Source organism: Macaca mulatta, chromosome 15, assembly GCF_049350105.2.
Source record: "Macaca mulatta isolate MMU2019108-1 chromosome 15, T2T-MMU8v2.0, whole genome shotgun sequence".
NCBI lineage: Eukaryota > Metazoa > Chordata > Mammalia > Primates > Cercopithecidae > Macaca > Macaca mulatta.
Window position 1 is genome coordinate 69,592,342 of NC_133420.1, and position 23,399 is coordinate 69,615,740.

General features: G+C 36.3%; 1 long non-coding RNA gene across 2 annotated transcripts in view; it reads left to right on the forward strand.

The window, feature by feature from the left end:
• LOC144334858 (uncharacterized) overlaps positions 1–23,399 on the forward strand; it is a 43,462-nt gene that overhangs the window by 15,370 nt on the left and 4,693 nt on the right. The window contains exon 2 of one of the 2 annotated variants that reach the window (XR_013405113.1): positions 21,145–23,159. This is a non-coding gene — a long non-coding RNA (uncharacterized LOC144334858). Of the gene's footprint in view, positions 1–15,183; positions 23,160–23,399 lie in introns of those variants that run through there. The other variant, XR_013405112.1, reaches the window with a different exon arrangement.

Sequence of the window (23,399 nt, forward strand, 5' to 3'; positions counted from 1 at the left end):
AAATCCTTTAATTTCAATTTACAACAAATAGGAAATCAAAATAGAACTGTTTCCTTTAAATAATTATACATATTATTCTAATACTGTAACAAAATAATTTAAATGTTTTCGACAATTGCATGAAACTACATGAAAAAATATAGAAGTGTGAGATGATTTGAAGGTGGTTCATGTCTCACTATTTAACAACCATGTGTTTAATTTCCCTTTGTGAATAATGTTACAAATCATTCAGCATTCAGATATAGTGGTAAACAAAAGCATAATACATATAGTTTGACTATGTGAATAGTTTGACTAGCAAAGAATTTCTTGTCTATTGCCTATTGTAGAAAACATGCGTTAAAGTGTTAAAATATAATTATATTTTAATTCAACAATCACTAAGCACTCAGTATTATGTAAAGTGGTAACATTAACACAGAGATTGTGTTTCTTAATGTCAATGTGCATATACTGTATTTTAAAATGTACTTTTTAGGAATTAAAATAAAAATTAAATAATACTAAATTAGATTCACTGAAAAGTTCCCTAAATAAAACATTCCCAAGCTGAATGCATTGGAATTAACTACAATATTTGTATTTTACTTTAACCTTATGAAAAGCATACATATATATAATTTTGCATGGTAAGAGACGATAACTGAAAGCCTTTTCAGAAGAAATATTGGTATTTCTATATTGAAGGTTGATGGCACACAAGAAAAGACTGAGCTGGCATTGCACAGAATTTTATCCATACAGTTCACAGCATGAATTACTTTCCTCCAAACCTGTCGAAGAGAATTGTAAATCTATATAAAGCTCAACTTAACAACTTGAACATAAGCAAGTTCCCCAGAAATTGTTCTCCTCAAATTCATAAAACTCTCACCTTTTTGCTTGTATATTTTAATCAAAAAGGAATAATTAAAAATCACTTTAAACAACTAGGATGCACCTTAGAATTTCGTAATACTTCATTAAGGAAAGCCGTATGGGTGTGACCTGCCATAAAAATAATTAAATCAGAATTTAAACCTGACTGTTTCTGTGGCTACTCTCTCTATGGGTTCCATCTTTGAGATCTAGCATGCAGTTCTTCATCTAGAAGAGAAGAACCCTTTGCCTTGGCAATTGGAGTCTCTTTTACTTATTAATACTGATTTCTAAGTTTGAGACTTTTTTGAAATATAAGAAATTTATATTTATATTTTTGAAAATTTTATATGTACCTCTTAAGTTTAGTTAAAATTTAGATTCATAAATTAGTGGCAGATAACTTTATGAAATTCTCACCAGGAATCAGGTTCCAGCCCAAGCCCTTCTATCCATATCCATAAAACAATTAGTCTCTGAACCCTAGGTTCCCAAATCATTAAATATACATAACAACAAATTTCCCATTTTCTTCTTATATAGCTATAGATCATTGAAAATATAACATTTGCCCATCACTGTACACATAATATAATAGCTACTTTAATTCTGAGAATAAAACATCTGACACTATAGGTATTATTCCATTTTACAAATGTGTCAAAGAGACCACCCAAGATAGCATGGTTATTCTATATAAGAGCCTATGTTTGGAAACAGATATTTCCAGTTCCAAATTATCTTCCCGCCACATTATGCTGTTTCCTTGTTTTTCTGAGGGTCACCTGAGCCAAAATCTTTGTCAGCACTTTGTTAAGCCATAGTTACAGTTCTCAGTAATCCGGATGTCCAACACACTTACTTTTCTACTCCTATCTAAAAGTAGACTAGAGGTAGCCTGTTAAAGCATTGGAGTAGAGATTTTAAAATATTCCACTGAAAAATGTTCTAATCCTGTGTTAGCTTTTGATGGCTGCTATAATCAATTACTCCAAAATTGATGGCTTAAAACATACATTTATTTCCTTACATTTCTAGAGGTCAAAATTTCAAAATCAATGTCACTGGGTAAAAATCAAATCAAGGTATCAGCATGGCCTTGCTTTTTCTGGAGGTTCAGAGGGCAAAATGCTTTTTCTTGTGTTTTCAGCTTTTAAAACAGCATTCCTTCTGTGTGTGCATGTGTATGAGAAAGGGTCTCACTTTATTGCCCAGGTTGGTCTCAAACTCTCTGTCTCAGAGATCCTCAGACTCTCAGATCTGCCTCCTTAGTAGCTAGGGTTGCAGACACAGGCCACCACACCCAGCCCTTAAATTTATTTGCCCAAAAACCCTTCTTCCACATTCAGAGCCAGCAGTGTGGTATTTTGCTTCAGCAATCACATTGCCCTCTTTTTCTGTACTTGTCGTCCTCTGCCTGAGTCTTGTAAGGTCCTTTGTGATTACATTGGGCATTTGGATAATTTAGAATAACTTCTTCATTCTAAGATCCTTAACTTAATGAAAGTATGTCCCATGTTCATGGATTGGAAGAATCAATATTATTAAATTGTCCACACTACCCAAAGAAATCTACAGATTTACCTCATTTTCTTCTTTAAAAATTATATTCAAAATAAAATGAATGTGTTGGACTAAAATCAATAGTTAAATAAAATCAATCCAGAGGGGCTGTTGTATCTCTCAGTGCTATTACTGGGTTTTCGAGAGTTCATCTTCAAAGTTTTTAACTGACTTATTACACTAATCTTGAAAGACATCAAATGATTTCAAAGAGTTGAAGAAATTGGGAAAGAAGATTGTTTTATTGTCTACTTGTTGTGGAGGTCCTACAACCGGAATTAAATTTTATCTATACTAATGGTCACAGAAAAGTGTTCTTCAAATATGTCACAATTATAATAAAGAAGATATATTCACACTGAAATTAACTGTGATGCCAGATTTTTTTACTGTTTAGAATATTTATGTTCATTCTCCCAAAAGCCTTATGTGGTAGTTACTATTACAATTTCCATTCCATTAAGATGAAAACAAGATATTTGTAAGTAAGTTTCTTATCTTGATTACTGTCAAGTGATATGTTAGAGGTAAAGATTAATTTTGAACTCAGAATTTTTTTTTTTTTTTTTGAGACAGAGTTTCCCTCTGTCACCCAGCCTGGATTGCAGTGGGCAATCTCGGTTCACCGCAACCTACAGCCCCCGGGTCAAATGATTCTCCTGCCTCAGCTTCCTGAATAGCTGGGATAACAGGTGCCCACCATCACGCCAGGCTAACTTTTGTATTTTTAGTAGAGACTGGGTTTCACCATGTTGGCCAGGCTGGTCTCAAACTCCTGACCTCAGGTGATGCACCCACCTTGGCCTCCCAAAGTGCTGGTATTACAGGCATGAGCCACAATGCCTGGCCTGAACTCAGGATATTAATGCTTAGCTTAATATTTCACTTCCATGCAATATTTCCTAAAATTATTTAAATTTCTTTTCTGGGCAAGGGATTCATTTCCTTTTCTTTTGGCCAGGGCCATAGTCTTCACCTGTGTATTGATAAGACAACCTATATAGTCAAAATGCTGTTTTGATTCACAGCCACTTAGTGATAAAAGTGTTATTCCCTAAGAATTTCTTTTAGCCCCTTGAATAAATACAAATTGCTCACTCTGGATGTGACATCGTTAGGTATCGTTGAAATTCAACTTACATGAAAATTCAAAATCCTTCTAACTAGGAAATCCCTCTAATATTATGGTTGAAGCAGATACCATGGTGCTGAGATATGGCACCATGGCAGGAATGTCATAACTGTACTGTTGATTCCATTTATAAATTTCATAAAATTAAACTCTGACCATGAGCTTTGTAAAGGAATCTTTAATAGTCTTCATAATCTCCATAAACATTCTGGACTTACAGAGAAAAATAAGCTTAATGAATAATCTTTAGGGAATTTCTGTGGCCCCAGAGATCAGTATGTAAAGAATTATTTCCTTTTCACACAGAATATTGTACAAAATAGACCATATATTAAGCCATAAAACTAGTACACACAAATTTAACAAGACTGAAAGCATGGGATACATGTTTTCCAACCATGATGGAGTCAAATTGGAAATCACCAATGGAAGGAAATCTGGAAAATGGATAAATATTAAAATTAAATATTTTAAACTTTATATTAATATTTTAACATTTAGAAATTTAAACATGCCTAAATATCCACAGGTCAAAGAAAAAGTTATTTTAAAAATTACAAAAAAATGTTTTAGGTCTCTGAGGAATCACCACACTGTCTTCCACAATAGCAGAACTAATTTACACTCCCACCAACAGTGTAAAAGTTTTTTCCTCCACAGCCTCACCAGCAACTGCTATTTTTTGATTTTTTAATAATAGTCATTCTGACAGGTGTGAGTTGGTATCCCACAGTGGTTTTGATTTCCATTTCTCTAATGATGAGATGTTGAGCTTTTTTTCAAAGATCATTGGCCACAAGTATCTCTTCTTTTGAGAAGTGTCTCTTCATGTTTTTTGCCCACTTTTTACTTTTTTTTTCTCTTGTAAATTTAAGTTCCTTACAGATGCTGGATAAATGCAGAACTACCATTTGACCCAGCAATCCCCTTACTGAGTATATGCCCAAAGGAATATAAGTCATTGTATTATAAAAACACACGCACGTGTATGCTCATTGCAGCACTATTCATAATATCAAAGACAGTCAACTCAAATGCTCATCAATGATAGACTGGATAAAGAAAATGTGGTACATATACACCATGGAATACCATGTAGCCATAAAAAAAGAATGAGATCATGTCCTTTGTACGGACATAGATGGAGCTGGAGGCCATCATATTCAGCAAATTAACACAGGAACAGTAAATCAAATGCTCCATGTTCTCACTTACACATGGGAGCCAAATGATGAAAACACATAGAGCTTAGAGAACAATACACACTGGGATCTATTCGAGGGTGGAAGGTGGAAGGAGGGAGGGAAGCAGGAAAAATAACTAATGGATACTAGATGTAATACCTGGATGATATAATATTTACAACAAACCCCCGTGACACATGTTTACCTATATAACAAAACTGCACATCCTGTGAATGTACCACTGAACTTAAAAGTTTAAAAAAACAAAAATAAAAAGTTTTTATGATATCAGAAACATAACATACCAAAATTTATGGGATGCCACTAAATTGGTTCTCAGAGAAAATTTATAAATTTAAATGCCTATATTTGAAAAGAAGAAAAATCTCAGATAGTTTAAGAATTCACTTTTAAAATGTAGAAAAATAAGAGCAAACAAGCTAAGGCAAACAGAATGAAGGGAATAATAAATATTAGAATGGAATTTAATTTGATAGAAAACAGTAGCAAAAATTAGTGAGCCCACTCAGTGCTAATGATTATAAGTAGCATTTATATGCATTACAATAAAAAAGCAAAATATTCTGTCAAAAAATCAGTAACTTAGATGAAATGGTCAAATTCCTAATAAGCCATATATTACTAAAACTGACCCAAGAAGAAATATAACATCTGAGTAAATCTATAGTAAGTAAATTGAATTTGTAATTAAAAATTTTCCCACGAAGTAAAGCCCAGATCCAGATGATTTCAACTATAAATTTTATTAAATATTTAAAGAAGAAAAATATTAATACTCCATAAAATGTAAAAGGAAATTATATTTTCCAACGCATTCTATGAGACTAGTAGTATATACCCTGTACCAAAGCTAGATGAAAACATCATAAGAAAAGCAAACTACAGATCAACACCCCTCGTGAATATAAACGCAAAATCATCAACGAAATTTGGTTTATATTTGCAAACCAAATTCAGCAATACATTAAAAGGACTATTTACTAATAACAAATACAGGTGGAATTTATTCCAGGGGTGCAAGGTTTAACATCCCAAAGTTAATGTAATGAATCATATAAATCACCAATTATACAACTATAAATATAAATTATGCAAACACCTTAATAGATAACATATTTAACAAAATCCAACACCCATAATGATCTAACTTTTTTTTCTGAGAAAAAGGCTCATTGTGTTGAGCAGGCTGGTCTTCAACTCCTGGGCTCAAGCAATCCTCCCACATGAAATCTTCCCACTTCAACCTCCTGAGTGGCTGGAATTATAGGTATGCACCACTGCACGCCTGTACCCGGTTTGTGATCAAACTTCTTAACAAACTTCGAACAGAAAGAACTTTTCTAAATCTGAATGGGAGCATCTATGAAAAATCTATAGTGAGTATTATACATAATGATAAAAGATTGAATATTTCCCCACTAAGATCAGGAACATGGCGAGAATGTCCACTATCATCTGTTCTATTCAACATAGTACTGAAGGTTCGAGCCAGAGCAATCAGGCAAGAAAAAAGGCACCCACATTGCAAAACATTTTTATATTCACAGACAACATAATACTATATATAGAAAAGAGTAAATAATACATGCACACACACAAAAGAAAATATTAGAATAAATAAAACAGCAAGATAGCAAGACACAAGATCAATGTGCTTCTCTTTATGACCAATGGCAATTCAAAACTGAAATGAAGAACACAATCAAAACATCACCAACAAGAATAAACATACTTAGGACTAAATTTAACAAAAAGCATAAGACTTGGGCTGTGATAATAACACTTGATGAGGTAAATTCAATAAATTCTAAATAAATGAAAACAAATTTTACTTTAATAGGTTGAGAGACTCAATTTGATTGATTTAGGAAAAACCATCATCTTAATCTACTAATTCAGAGCAACCTTATCGAAATTTCAGTAAATTCCAGGGTGTTTTGTATTTTGTTTTTTTGTAGTTACTGACAGGCAGATTCAAAAATGTGTATGGAAGTACAAAGCATATCAATATGCCAAAACAATTTTTTAAAATATGAACAATGTACAAATACTTCTACTTTCTAACTTCAATACATACCATAAAGCTAGTTATCAAAACAGTGTAATACCAGCGTAAGGGTAGTATGTAAATAACAGAGAAATACGAAAAGTATAAAACTAAGTTTTATTTGCGTACTCAATTAATTATTGGCAAATCTGCCAGGACAATTTATTATGGGAAACACAGTGTGTTCAGCAGATGGTGCAGAGGACATTCAATATACACACGCAGAAAGATTAGACTCTCACTTTACACCACACACACACAACTTAAAGTAGATCTTAGCCTGAAATGTAATTGCTAAACAATAGAGCATTTAAAAGAAAACACAGAAGAAAATTTTTGAGAGCTAGGGCTACACAAAGACATTTTAATATTAACTCAGACACCAAAAGCATGATCCATAAAAGAAAAAAACTGAAAAAATGGGCCTCATCAAACTTCAGATGTGTTTTGTACTGCCAAGATACCATAAAGAAAATGAAAAGATAATTAAAACTCATATCTAATAAAAGGCTTGTACTCAGAATTTGCAAATCTACAAGCACAATTGCAACTCCATAAGGAAACAACACAATAAAGAGCCCCAAATCAAAAGACATCCTACTAATAAATATATAACAATGGCCAATAAGCACATAGAAAGATGCAGAACATATTGTCAGTATGGAAATTACAATTAAAACCTTAATGAGATGCTATTTTACACCCACCAAGATAGCTATAATAAATAAGATAGAGAATGACAAATTTCGGTGAAGATGTGGAGAAACAGAAAACTTCATACTTTGCTATTGGGAATGAAGAAAAATGCAGCTACTTTGGAAAAAAGTTTGGCAGTTTCTCAAAAAGTTAAACATAGAAGTAACTTACAAGTTAGCAATGCCAATTCCAGATAGCCACTCAAGAAAAATAAAAACATATATAAGAAGATAAATGCTCCATTGAAAAAGGACAGAATGTTCACAAATGAAGATGTTTAAAAGGTCAATAATCACACTGAAATATTTACATCATCATTAATCATCAGGGACGTGCAAATTGAAACCACAAGATACCACTTCACACAAGTTAGATTGGCTAAAATTAAAAACATTGAGCCATACCGAGTGTTAGTGAGAATGTGTAGCAACTGGATGTGCAGCAACTCTCATGAATTGCTGTTTAAAATGGATAGTGTCAGGACCACTTAGGAAAATAGTTTGGCAGCTTCTTAAGAAGTTAAATATTTATTTACCATAAGACAGAAATTCCACCCTTAGGTATTCACTCAAGAGAAATGAAAACATATATCCTATCAAGGACACACATAAATATTCATAGCAGCTTTATTTGTAAGAACAAAAAACCAAAAACTACACAAATTTCCATCTACAGGTGAATCAATAAATTATGATTATTCTTAAAATGGAAAAATATTCAGCAAGAAAAAGGAAGAAACTACTTATACATGCAAAACCACTGAAACATTTTTGACAAAATTATACTGAGCCAAAAAATGCATAAAATATGATTTCATTTACATGAAACCATAAAAAGTAAAATATCAACTATAGTGACAGACATGAAATCGGGTGTAACATAGAGATGGGGTAAATTATTACATGGCCCCTGAGCAAACTTTTTAGCATGGTGAAACTATTAGATCTACTGATATATTTACTATGGTGATGCTTTCATGGGCTTATACTATGTCCAAAGTCATCAAAATTACACCTGAATGAATACATTGTTTGGAAATTATATCTTCATTAAAAACATGAGAAGAAAAAGTGAAGTGAGAGCAGAAAATGGTTCATTTTGTCAGAAGTGAGGGAATTCACAACAGGTCACTCACCTGGTGAACTATCCTGTCTCTGAGGACTACATTCTTTGTTACAGAAATATTTTTCTAACACTGAGAAAATACCCAGAGAATGTCTAGTCTGCAATATACTACCCCATATATTATATGACCTAATTGTTGCATTCTAAGACTTATCACTTTTTAATGCAAATGGAAATTAGTTTTAATATGCAAATGATTATTAGAATTTAAATAAGATGCTCAAAGACACATAGTTCACATTTGGCAACTGATTGACCACAAGACCAGAAATGATTTTATCACATAGTCCATGTGAAATCCAATGTTGCAAAAAATGTGGTGTTCCATTGTGCTCCACTACTGCAGAAGCTCTTGATCCTTCATATAAACCAACTGGGCTTTGCTTCTATGAGGAGAAGAACCAGAATACAGTTTTATGGGGTGATTTGGAGTTGTTAATTTAGAGTCTGGTATGCCTTTTTTTTTTTTTCCAGATAGAGTCTCTGTCACCCAGGCTGGAGTGCAGTGGTGCGATCTAGGCTCACTGAAAGCTCCACCTCCCAGTTTTAAGCTGTTCTCCTGCTTCAGCCTCCTGAGTAGCTGGGACTACTCCCGCCACCACGCCCAGCTAATTTTTTGTATTTTTAGTAGAGATGGGGTTTCACTGTATTAGCCAGGATGGTCTCAGTCTCCTGACCTTGTGATCCGCCTTCCTCAGCCTTCCAAAGTGCTGGAATTACAGGCATGAGCCACTGTGCCTGGCCGGTATGCCAATTTTAATGCTTTTAGAATGAAGGTTATGGCATAAAGTCTGTGAATTATAACATAGGACATTCTCCACAACAAACCTAACATTTTCTTCCACAGTCCTTCCTCAAAAATTATTGACCTCCCTTTAAACATTAGAAGAAAAATAGGAGGCTGAGTCACACATATTTACTGGGAACCCATTGTAAATTCAGCAGCAGAATATAACCTAATCATCACTCTAGCTTTTATTCATTCTATGTAGCACTATGCATACTTAGGTATGCCTAATATATGCTAAAGAATAAAAATAGTGTATGCATAAAAAGAGTAGTTCATGTTTTGTTGTATCTTCTCTCTGAAGTGTTTATTAATAAACCATTAAAAGCAAGGTAGAGGGGCACAGTTCAATTTAATGCTCTTATAAATATGGATTTTCCTTTTAATTTTTAAAAACATTTTACTTTTCAGAAACCACTATCCTTCCAATATAAAAAAAAAACTCAAAGAGAAAAGAGGCAGATTCATTACATATACCATTTTTAAGATTCTGAGTTTGTTTACATAATGCCTTCCACTTTTTCTAAACACTGGTGAAATTTAAATCTTGTAGATTTTTAAAATGTTTATTACTCCTGGACTGGAGTGTGTCAACTCCTTAAAAGGGAATATTAATCCTTGACTAAAGAAATTCTTTATCAAAAGAAGCTCAACTGCTACAGAAAATTTGAAAAAATAAATAACTTAAAAATAGAAAGTTATTTATTTCAAAAAATAAATAACTTTATTTGTGGAACAGTGAAATATTTTTTAATTTTAAATTTTAGATTTGGGGGTACACGGGCAGGTTTGTTACAAGGGTATATTGGGTGATGTTGAGGTTTGGACTTTTATTGAACCCATCATGCAGTTAGTGAACATGGTATCCAGTAGGAAGTTTTTGAGCCCTTTCCCGCTCCTTCTTTACCTCCTTTTGGAATCCATAGTGTCTACTGTTCCCATTTTTATGTCTTTGTATACCCAAGGTTTAGCTCCTACTTACAAGTGAGAACATGTAATATTTGGGTTTCTGTTTTTTTGTTAATTTGCTTAGGATAATGGCCTCCAGCTGCATCCATGTTGCTGCAAAGGACATGATTTCATTCTTTAAATGGCTTCCTAGTATTTGATGGTGTATATGTACCACATTTTCTTTATCCAATCTATTGTTGATGGGCACCTGGATTGATTTTTGTCTTAGTTAATGTAAATAGTGCTGTGATCAACATATGAGTGAAGGTGTCTTTTTGGTAGAACAATTTATTTTTCTTTGGGTATATACCAAGTAATGGGATTGCTGTGTTGAACAGCAGTTCTATTTTCAGTCTTTGAGAAGTCTCAAAACTGCTTTTCACAGTGGCTAATTTACCTTCCCACCAACAGTGTATAGGTATTCCTTTTTCTCCACAGCTTAGCAAACATTTGTTATTTTTTGACTTTTTAATAATAGCCATTCTGACTGGTGTGAGATAACATCTCATTATTGTTTTGATTTGCATTTTTCAAATGATTAGTGATGCTGATTATTTTTTCATGTTTGTTGGCTACTTGTATGTCTTCTTTTGAGAAGTATCTGTTCATGTCATTTGGCCACTTTTCTAATGGGGTTATTTGTTGTTTTCTTGTTGATTTATTTAACTTCCTTATAGATTCTGGATATTAGTCCTTTTATTTGGATGCATAGTGTATGAATATGTACTCTCAATCTGTAAGTTGTATGTTTATTTGTAGTTTCTCTTGCTGTGTAGAGGCTTTTTAATTAGGTCCCACTTGTCCATTTTTGTTTTTGTTGCCATTGCTTTTGAAGACCTAGCCATAATTTCCTTACCTAGGTCAATGTTGAGAAGGGTATTTCCTAAGTTTTCTTCTAGGATTTTTATAGTTTGAGGTCTTATGTTTAAATATTTAATCCAGCTTGAGTTAATTTTTGTATATAGTTAACAGGTAAGTGTCTAGTTTCAGTCTTCTGTGCATGATTAGCCAGTTTTCTCGGCACCAATTATTGAACAGGGAGTCCTTTTCCCATTGCTTACTTTTTCTAATTTTTGTTGACTTTGTCAAAGATTGGTTGATTGCAGGTGTGCAGCTTTACTTCTGGGTTCTCTATTCTGTTCCATTGGTCTGTGTGGTCACTTGCATCATCTATGATTTCTTTCAGCAGTGTTTCATAGTTCTCCCTATAGAGATATTTCATCTCATTAGTTATATTCCTAGACATTTTATTTTTTGTAGCTGTTGTCAATGGGATTGTGTTCTTGATTTGACCCTCAGTTGGAATATTATTGGCAAATAGAAATGCTACTGGGGTTTGTACTTTGCTTTTATATCCTGAAACTTTAATGAAGTCATGTATTAAATCTAGGAGTCTTTTACCAGAGGTTTTGGGGTTTTCTCAGTATAGAACCATAGCATCAGTGAAGAGAAATAATTTGACTTTCTTTTTTCATATTTGAATGTGTTTTATTTCTTTCTCTTGACAAATTGCTCTGGCTAGGACTTCTAACACTCTACTGAATAGGAGTGGTGAGTGGGGGAAACCTTGTCTTGTTCCAGTTCTTAAGAGGAATGCTTCTAGCTTTTGCCTATTCAGTGTAATGTTGGTTGTGGGTTTGTCATAGATGACTCATTATTTTGAGATATATTCCTTTGGAGCCTAGTTCATTGAGGGTTTTTAACATGAAGGGATGTTAAATTTTATCAAAAGCTTTTCTCCATCTATTGAGATTATATGAATTTTGTTTTTAATTTTTTTATGTAGTGCATCAGTGATACTTTAAATTATCTTTTGATTAGTCAGTTTTATAGATCAGTCATATTTTCATAAACATGTTTGCAGTATTAATACAATAATGATCTCCTCTTTTAATATTTGGAAATGGCTTAGCATCACCCAAAGAACCTGTCTAATATGAAGAGGACATTTAGAATGTATCTCACTCTCTAAATTATAGTCATATTTCCTAGAAATTTTAGAAATATTTAATTGAACAACTCCACCTCAGACAAGATAAGAAGGAACTACTTCCTCAATGCACAGGAATCCTTCTGTCTATGTGTCTTTACATGTGCTATTCCCTCCCTTTGAATATGTTCTCCTTTCTCCACCTGTTCAAATCTCAATTCATCTCACTGTAGCATACAGTCTTGTACAAAGCCATCAAAGTCCATGAAAACCCACAGTGGCCTCTCTATTATATAAGTTCATACCACTGGGATGAGTCCTTCCATTTAACTCTTGTCAGATATATCAGTGCCTGGATCCTTTAATAAATTGTTAAAACTTAGTGATGAGATGCCAATAGGTGTGCAAGTGAACTACACTGATTTATTGTAGGAGAAATTGTTTATTATAGGAGTCCTCTCCTCTTCTCTCCTTTCCTTTCCTGTCCTGTCTATTCCTCTCTATGCTAGAAGATATGCTAGATTTAGAAAGTCCTCTTTAGCATACCTTCTTCTTGTATAATTTTTTCCTAGGACCACTAACTAATGGGTAGTGGGCCACATGACACTAGGCTCTGACAAGTTATGAGAAATGGGATAAAAAAATGACTCAAGTGCAGGAATCTGCACATTCAAGTGGGGCACATAAAAGTGATCTTTAGAGAAATAATCAATCTGACATACAGAAAGAACAGAAGAAAACACCTGTAACCAAGATAGAGTGAGAGAGAGAATTTTTTGAGGAGATATATGAAATTCTTATACACACATTCAATATCCCACTTATAGATTTTCAACATACCCTCCTTTATACCCTATTTTGCTTAATGAAGTTGAGTCAAAATACACAACTAAGAAATTTATAAAGTGCATTCTTTAAAGTGAGGCATAGAGACTCATATTTTAGACATTAGTAATTTCATCAAAGAGTAGCAAAAATAGACAGTAATGTCAGAGAGATGGTTGTCAAATGGCATCTATTCACCCATTTTTTTGAATTACTCAAAAAGGGCTTGAAAATTTTTTTAAAATAATATTCTCAGAGTTAAAGAATCAAACCTGGGTTTGATTCTTAATCCTGATAATTTCAATGTGGGTTAAATAAAAGTTTAATAACTAACTGATGAGGTAAAATGTTCCTATTTGAACTGGAAAATAATATTAACAGGCTAAGAAAAGAATGAAAAAGTCAAGTGAGAGGAGTCTATGGTCCATCCAGGAGAAAAGATAAAGGAACACTGTAAAGGAGATGATGACAGTGTTAAATCTGGGATGTACAGAATACTTCAAAATTTAGCCACATTTTTAAGGTCATCTTAAATACATAGAATAAACTGGTGTCACTACTATGTAATACATAACACTAGAGCATTTCATTCTTATTACATGTCCATCTATCAGTTTTATAATTTTGATTTTTTTTTTTTTTTTTTTTTTGCTATTGTCTCTATAGGAAGAGAATGCACTAGTTGTGCATACTAGGAACATGCTGTTTCTGTAGGTGTCATATTCTTGTTTTAAAGTGCTGGATAAATTGATATTCCGAATGTATGTATCAGTTTATGCGTTTGGTTAGTGAGTATCTGATCCTACAGGGTAGAACTGCTTTCAAGGATTTGAGGAAATTACATTATCAAACCTGTAAGAGTGAGGAATAATCACTTTATTATAGAGAGAAAAACTCTTCTTAAATTTCAATGTTAGAAGGAAAAGAGTAATAGAAAGGTAATATAATCTATATTCAGTGTATTTTAAAAAATAAATAAAAATGCTAGCTTAGAGGACTATTTCTTAGGAAATATCAATTATCAGAATCACCCAAAAATGGCATTATAAAACAACTATCAGTATGCCAGTTTCTCCTAGTCACCCCTAGTTAGCAGTCACAGCTCTCAGAGGATTCAGACTTTATAGCCTAACATGGAATATGTCATAAAATGCATGAAACAACCAAGCATGAATATTGAAGCCAGCTTTATTGTAACAATTCTCGGGATAAAATAATGAATTGGCATTCTTGTCTATAAACAAGTCTCTTATGAGTTTTACTTTATCAAATTGGGCCCCAGGGAACTGACTTGCTCAAGATTTTTCCTAATCCTGAAAAGCTAAAAACCAGGTCTTAGACCCCAATATGGCATAGATACCCTGAGAAATCAGCTTAATACCTTTAGTTCATCTAATTCTGATGGTCGTGAACTGCAAGCAGTTCTCAAGAGCCTGGACTTTGTAATTTAAAAAACCCGGGTTTGATTCTTGATCCTGTCACTGCTCAACTATGTGACCTTAGAGGTGTCTTAATTTGTAGAAGGGGGATATGAATATCTATATATCAGGGTCTTGATGATGCTGAAATGGAACATATATGTTTCTGATGTGTGGACCACATACAGCAGCTATTAGTACAGTAATTATTATTGCCATTAGAACTCTGACATAAACAATATAAACCTGCCTTTGATTATTATGTTACTTCAAAATTTTGTAGAGTGTTGCATTAACATTTGAATATTAACCATTATATTACTACAGATGAGTAAATGAACAACTACATGGAAATGTTTGGTTAATATATGCTAGATCAGTCTGATTTTAGTGGATGTATGTGCCTGTTATGAAAAGCAGATTGGTACAAGAAAAATTGTTACTAATATGTTTTTAATCAACATATAATGGACAGAAATATTCAAAATACTTCTTTCAAAAATATTTTAATGTAAATTTAGTTGTAATATCTGGTGCAGAAAAATTTCTTAAAACTATAGCAAACATATTGAGTCATTTTAATTGCCAATACTTAGATTTTAGTCAGATACTTATAAGAAGATTTTTTTTTTTTTTTTTTTTTTTTTGAGACGGAGTCTTGCTCTGCCGCCCAGGCTGGGGTGCAGTGGCCGGATCTCAGCTCACTGCAAGCTCCGCCTCCCGGGTTTACGCCATTCTCCTGCCTCAGCCTCCTGAGTAGCTGGGACTACAGGCGCCCGCCACCTCGCCTGGCTAGTTTTTTTTTTGTATTTTTTAGTAGAGAGGGGGTTTCACCGTGTTAGCCAGGATGGTCTCGATCTTCTGACCTCGTGATCCACCCGTCTCGGCCTCCCAAAGTGCTGGGATTACAGGCTTGAGCCACCGCGCCCGGCCAAGAAGATATTTTTAATTGAACAAATATGTAATGTTTTTAATACATGCTAGATAATGTCTAGAAACTATGGATTCAGGAATGAATAAGAGACAATGTCTGCCTTTGAGGAACTTACATTGACAAACAATCTGCAACTGGGAATGGTTATTTCTTTGCATTATTATGGATAAATTATACACAATTACTTACATGGAATTAAATAGGGAAAGCATTTTAATTTTTTTTAGCAATGCAAGAAAAGCACAGAACTCCAAAAATATGTAATATCTTTTTATGTAAGATATGAGTAGTTGTCTAGGCAATGTGTATATTGTGAGGAAAAGTGAGAGGAGGGGGGAAAATATTTAAACAAGAGAAATACCCTGGTCCAAAGGAATAACACTGCATGACCATATTTGAAAAACTGATAGAAGTATTGGAGATAGAATAAAGTAGGTAATAGGAATTGGGAGTTAGGAAGAGTCGGATTATTTGGTGCTATAAAGAAGCATGTGCTCAATGAAGCAAGATTTTCTATGGAAAGAAAAAGTTTGAGTCTAGGTGAGTTTGTAATGATGGGCTGGATCATTATGGTGATGGGCTTACATAGATGGATTTGAGAAAAATATAGTAAGAAAAATTCTAGGAGTAAAATATATTGGAATGGAAATTATGTTTATTAATGCCTTCTTAGTTATTTAAACCCAACTATCACTCAACTAAATTGTAAATAAAACCAAAGGCTTTTATTTATTGGTCTACTAGAAAACACCAAGTCTTTAGAACACAGGGTTGTGTTTATGCTTAAAAATACTACAAAACAAAAAAGGAAATGATAATCCTGAAAATATAAGAAAGAGTATAACACTAAAAACCATCATTCACTATAGAAACCAGAGGAAGGGCATAGAGAACTATTGGCATCTGTAGTAGAATTCAAGTCACTGGATCAGTATACATGTGAGTGAGTTCAGGAATCATTATCATAGATGAGAGAAACCGGAGGCTGGATGAAAATATATCATTTGTTGCTGTCCTAGGACAAAAAAAAATTGCAATTGAAAATGGTGACGACAAAAATAAGAATCAACAATGCCAAAACCTTAATTGGTGATATGCCTCAGTGTCTTAAAGATTTGATGAAAAATGTATATTTGTTTATCCAAATTTTAAGTATGATTGGATATGATGTAATAAATCACATTGCCTCTATATTCTTGCAAATATAGAAATCTCAGTGTAGCCTACACAACTGGCCTGTGAATAAAGTAAAACCTTATTCTGGTAGCCAGCTCTATCTTCCCTTATTTTAAGGAAAAGAAAATTTGCTTCAATTATCCAATTTTTGATAAATTCTTCTTAAACATTTTTAATTGACAAGTATTATATAAATTTTTGAGGTACAATTTGATGTATTATATGTAGCTATATAAAATTATATACACATACACACATTGTAGATATATAAAATCAAGTTAATTTACATATTCATTTCCTCACCTATTTACCATTTTTTGCAGTGAGAACATTTAAAATCTACTAACATGGCAATTTTGAAATGTAGGATACATTGTTATCAAGTATAGTCATCATACTGCAATAAATCTTAAAAATGTGTTCTTCCTATAACTGTTGGGAAAAAGCTGAGTGTTGGGAGGGAAACTGAGACAGGGCTTGCATAACGTCCTCGGGAATGTGTCTAGACTTGCTGACTCCTTCTAGCCTTGGTAGGCTCCTACTTCCATTATCTCAAGTAGCAGAACATGTTCCATATAAATGCTAAACCGTCACAGCTGTAAATCATGTGCTTAATGCAACGTGTCCTTTTGACCTCCATATTCTCACCACCTGTTTCTTTGTTAGATTACCAATAAATACCGTGGGCTGGCAGCGCGCAGGGCCTTCGCAGCCTCCATGATAGCGATGGCCCGCTAGAGTACCACCTTTCTCTCTCACCTCTGTCTTTTTCTCAATCCTTTGACTCCGCCGGACTTCGTCACCCCCACATTCCTGGCTACCCAATGTGGGGTGACAAAAACCCCAGTGAAGGAACGCTAGAGCGGGTGAAAGCGAAGGATGCATTGTATAAAAACACCCGAGAACGTCTTTTCAGGCGCCCCTTTTAGATGTCTTTTTTAGAAGTTCGGCAGGAAAGCTGAGTGCTCAGAACCAGGGTGAAAAACGGGACAAAGTGAAAGCAGACGTTCTGCTTATTTAAATTTTTGAAGGCATTTATTACGAAGTGGGGGGTGAAAGTGAGTACTCAGAACTTATCACTCTTTAGTGTAGTAAAGCAGTTTTGCCTATGGTTCCCGGAACCAAGGGACTGTGGAGTTGGATGTAATGGGAGAGAATTAGCAGAGGTTTTTTTAAAAGCAAAAATTCCAGTCTCGGTTTGGTCAATGTAGGCACTAATAAAAGCAACTTTTGAGCCATTTCATAACAGATGATGCAGATTCGGATGAGGAAGAGGAGGATGAATGTAAAAAAACTTCAGATTCTGAATGTGAGGAACGGGAACTGGAGGAAAGAAAAGGGAAATTGAAAAATATTTTACTAGCCTGTCAGCTCCACCTGCTGAATTCAGTGAAAGGCCGCCACCTCTCTTACTGCCCCTGTAGTTGCAACATTAAAACCTGGAGCCCTTGGTGGTGCTATACAAAATTCGAAATGCTAGAGTCGAGGTAGACCTTGAAGCATGGCAATTTCCCATAACTATAATCCAGCAGGGAGGACAACAAACATCCTTCTGTATTTCCAAAATTCATCTTCAAAGGATGAAAGATATACAAGTACTTACAAAAAAAAAAAGTGTACCTTATTCCTTTAAAAGCCAAGGTAAATTTAAAACCTATAATTGATCATTGAAGGTCTTCTCAGTGACCCTATAACACTCCAGTACTACCTTGTAAATGTAAACAAGGGCATAGCCCGAAAGCACTGAGACCACTGACAACCAGTAGCCTTGCTATCAAAAATCTTTAACCCAGTAACCTGCGGATGGCCAAAATGCATTCCATCGGTGGCGGCAACTGCTTTGCTAACAGAAGAAAGTGGAAAAATAACTTAGAAGAAACCTCGTTGTGAGCACATCTCACCAGTTCAGAGCTATCCTAAGTTTTTTTTTTTTAAAAAAATAGTTTATCCAATCTTAAAGTATGGGGCTATTCTGTTAGAAAAAGAATTTAACATTAACCACTGAAAATTCCCTTAACCCAGCAGGTTTCCTAATGATAGATTTAAATCTTAATTACCATAAAAGGTCCAACCAGACCCAGGAACTCCCTTCAGGACAGGATGATAGATGGTTCCTCCCAGGTGATTGAGGGGGGAAAAAACCACAATGGGTATTCAGTAATTGATAGGGAGACTCTTGTGGAAGCAGTTAGAAGAATTGCCCAATAATTGGTCTACTCAAACGTGCAAGCTGTTTGCACTCAGCCAAGCCTTAAAGTACTTACAGAATCAAACTATCTCAATCCTGACTCATAAAGGTTTACCTACACCCTCTGAAACAAATTTGCCTAAGAACTGTTTATGGTAGTACATCTTAATGTGGGGACAGCTGGGTTGTTATGGAAATACTCAAGGACCCCAGCTCTAGAATTCGCCTCTGAGTGCAAAGGCAATGTTGGGCAGGCTGGTAAAGAACCACTAGAACCCAGCAGCCCGGACGCCCCCTCCTTTGTGGTCAAGGAAGGTGGGGAAACGGGTGCAGGACTGCTACACCAGAGAGCATAACTAATCCGATAAGCAGAGGAGAGGTTCATGGGTGATTACACACCCTGGAAAGGAATTAAGCATTTTAGAACCATAGAGGACGCTCTAGGACTAATGCTCATCAGAAAAATGACCAGGGGTGCTGGCATCCCTATGTTTTTCAGATGAGAAACATTCCCCCCAAGGCGGCATAGAACACCCCTAAGTTGTATTCTGGAGAATTCAGCCCAGAGTGTATGTACCTTTTTCCCTCTCAGACTTAAAGCAAATTAAAATAGACCTAGGTAAATTATCAGATAACCCTGATGGTTATATTGATGTTTCACAAGGGTTAGGACCACCCTTTGATCTGACATGGAGAGATTTTTACTGTTAAATCAGACACTAACCCCAAATGAGAAAAGTGCCGCCATAACTGCAGCTCGAGGGTTTGGCGATCTCTGGTATCTCAGGTCAATGACAGGATGACAATAGAGGAAAGAGAATGATTCCCCACAGGCCAGCAGGCAGTTCCCAGTGTATACACTCACTGGGACACAGAATTGGAACATGGAGACTGGTGCCGCAGACATTTGCTAACTTGCGTGCTAGAAGGACTAAGGAAAACTAAGAAGGTGGTTATAAATTCAGTGATGTCCACTACAACACAGAGAAAGGAAGAAAATCCTGCTTGTCTGGAGAAGGGAGGCACTGAGGAAGCTATACCTCTGTCACCTGACTCTATTGAAGGCCAACTAATCTTAAAGGATAAGTCTATCAGTCAGCTGCAAACATTAGAAAAATCTTCCTAAGTCCCGTCTTAGGCCTGGAGCAAAACTTAGAAACCCTATGGAACTTGGCAACCTCGGTTTTTTATAATAGAGATCAGAGGAGCATGTGGAATGGGACAAACGGGATTTTAAAAAGCCACCGCTTTAGTCACAACCGTCAGTAAGGCAAGCAGACGTTGGAGGCTCTGGGAAGAAAGGGAAAGGCGGGGAAAATCAAATGCCTAAACAGGCCTTGCTTCCAATGTGGTCTACGAGCGCACTTTAAAGATTGTCCAAGTAGAAATAAGCTGCCCCCTTGTGCATGCCCCTTATGTCAAGGGAACACTGGAAGGGCCCACTGCCCCAGGGAAGGAAGGTCCTCTGAGTCAGAAGCCACCAGATGATCCAGCAGCAGGACTGAGGGTGCCTGGGCCAAGCGCCAGCCCATGCCATCACCCTCACAGGGCCCCGGGTATGCTTAGACCACTGAGGGCCAGGAGGTTAACTGTCTCATGGACACTAGTGCAGCCTTCTCAGTCTTACACTCCTGTCCTGGACAACTGTCCTCTAGATATGTCACTATCCGAGGGGTCCTAGGACAGGTAGTCACTAGATAACTTCTCCCTGCCACTAAGTTGACTGGGGAACTTTACTCTTTTCACATACCTTTCTAATTATGTCCGAAAGCCCCAGTCCTTTGTTAGGGAGAGACATTTTAGCAAAAGCAGGGGCCATTATACACTAGAATTAGAAGGAAAGAGAGTAAATACATAGACTCTAAGTATGCTTCCCTAGTCCTCCATGCCCACGCAGCAATATGGAAAGGGAATTCCTAACTTCCGAGGGAACACCTACCAAACATCAGGAAGCCATTAGACTCCAAAATTCTCCTTACCTGAGTCTACTTCCTCTGATCCCTGCCTAAAGATAATTATATGGGAAAGAGGATTTGCTCGTGTCTCTCCAGGTGACAATCGGGTGCCTAGGTGGGTGCCCACCAAACATCTGAAGATCATGAGCCACAGCATCTAGTTGGACCCACCTGTACAGTGTGAATTGAAGGTTTGACAAGCCTCGATTTGCTTTCTCTATGCCTTCTGTTAATCAGAAAAGGCCTGCTTCTCATTATCAGTGACCTCCCAGCTACAGCCATAAGTTTTTTGCTTCTGTTTCAGTAGATTTACTAACCTGCGGGTGTGAGGGTATGCTTGTGTTTTTGTAGGAGATGAATGAACCGTGTGGATGCCCTCAAGATGTGTACGACCATGGAATTGGGAGATGGGGAGGGATCCATGTATCCCAACCATGGACCGGGTTCCCCCAGTATGAGCCATGAGACTGTTGAATCTGAATGCGAAGATGGAACAAGGACCAACCAGAGTCAACAATGCTTAATGGACCAATGCTTTCTGATTCGGCTCCTCTCTACCCTCAATACAAGAGACCCTAATAGTTATGATACTCCTGCCTAACACCCATTCAGCACGAAGTTAAAGACGGACCTTCATCCTTCTGCAACCCCTAGGATTTTAAGGGTCCCCTTCTGAAAGGAGGGGGGGGAAGTATGTGGGAAGTATTCAAACCAGAGTGACTCCAGTTTGAATAAGGGCCAAGAAAAATGAAGCTGGATCACCATCCGGCAATTAAGGGCTGCACAGCCTGCAATTGCGTTGCTCAATTAAAAGGCCACCTTTTATGCTGTAATAGTAATGATACCTTCTTTACAAAAAAACGGGGTGGGGGGGGCGTGTTGGGAGGGAACTGAGGGTAGGGCATGCATGTCTGACATTAATGTCCTCTGGCATGTGTCTAGACTTGGTGGCTTCTTGCTTCTAGCCCTCCTAGGCTCCTATTCCCATTATCTCAAGTTGCAGAACATGTTCCATAAAAATGCTAAACCATCACAGCTGTAAATCGTGTTTAATACAACGTGTCCTTTTGGCCTCCACATTCTCACCACCCTGTTTTTGTTGGATTACCTATGGGATCCCAGAGCTCAGGGCCTTCGCAGCCTCCACGATAGCGATGGCCCTCTGGTGTGCCACCTTTCTCAAACTATCTCCTCAATCCTCTGACTCCACTGGACTGTCACCCCCACGACCTGGTGTTGGGTCTGATAACCCCAACAAAAACTTCCTACCTTTTAACCAACATCTCTCCTTTCCCCATTCGCCCCGCCCCGCCCCTCCCCCAGCTGCTGGTAATATACATTCTACTCTTTCAATGAGTTTGACTTTTCAATATTTCACTTATGCTATCATGCAGTATTTCTTTGTCTTCTTTCACTTAATGTCCTGTATGTTCATCTATGTTAAAATGGATTTTTCTTTTTAAAGACTATAAGATGATAGTATTCCGTTGTGCATAATGTTTTTCTTTGAGATGGAGTCTAGCTGTTGCTCAGGCTGGAGTGCAGTGGTGTCATCTCCACTAACCAAAACCTCTGCCTCCCTGGTTCAAGCCATTCTCTTGCCTCAGCCTCCCGAGTAGCTGGGATTACAGGCATGTGCCACCACACCTGGCTAATTTTGTATTTTTAGTAGAGACGGGATTTCTCCATATTGGTCAAGCTGGTCTCGAACTTCCGACCTCAGGTGATCTGGCCTCCACCTCTCAAAGTGCAGGGATCACAGGCATGAGCCAACAGGCCTGGCCTATATTACATTTTCTTTATCCACTCATCCTTTGATGGACACCAAGTTTGCTTCCATATCTTGGCTATTGTGAATAATTCTGAAATAAACATGGGAGTGCAGATATTGCTTTGACATATTAAATTCCTAATTCCTATGTATGTATACCCAGAAGGGGGATTGCTGGATTATATAGTAATTCTATTTCCAGTTTTTTCTTTTTTTTTGAGGAACTTCCACACTGTTTTCTTAAATAGCTTGGATAACAGTATACAGGGGTTCCCTTTTCCCCACATCCTTGATTTTTAGTCTTGAAAGTAGTCATCCTGACATGAGTTAATATCCCATTGTGGTTTTAATTTGTATTTCATTAAAAACATTGAACTTTTTTTTTTTTTTTTTTTTTTTTTTTGAGACGGTATCGTTTTGTCACCCAGGTTGGAGTGCAATGGCACAATCTCGGCTCACTGCAAGCTCCGCCTCCCAGGTTCACGCCATTCTCCTGCCTCGGCCTCCGGAGTAGCTGGGACTACAGGCGCCCACCACCACGCTCGGCTAATTTTTTGTTTTTTTAGTAGAGACTGGGTTTCACCGTGCTAGCCAGGTTGGTCTCGGTCTTCTGACCTAGTGATCTGCCCACCTCAGCTTCCTGAAGTGCTGGGATTACAGGCATGAGCCACCGTGCCCGGCCGACATTGAACATTTTTTATATATCTGTTGACCATTTGTCTTTTTTAAAAAAAGGCTATTCAAGTTCTTTGCACATTTGACTTGTTTTCTTGCTATTGTTTGTTCCTTATATTTTGCTTATTAGCATGTTATCAGATGTATGATTTACAAATAT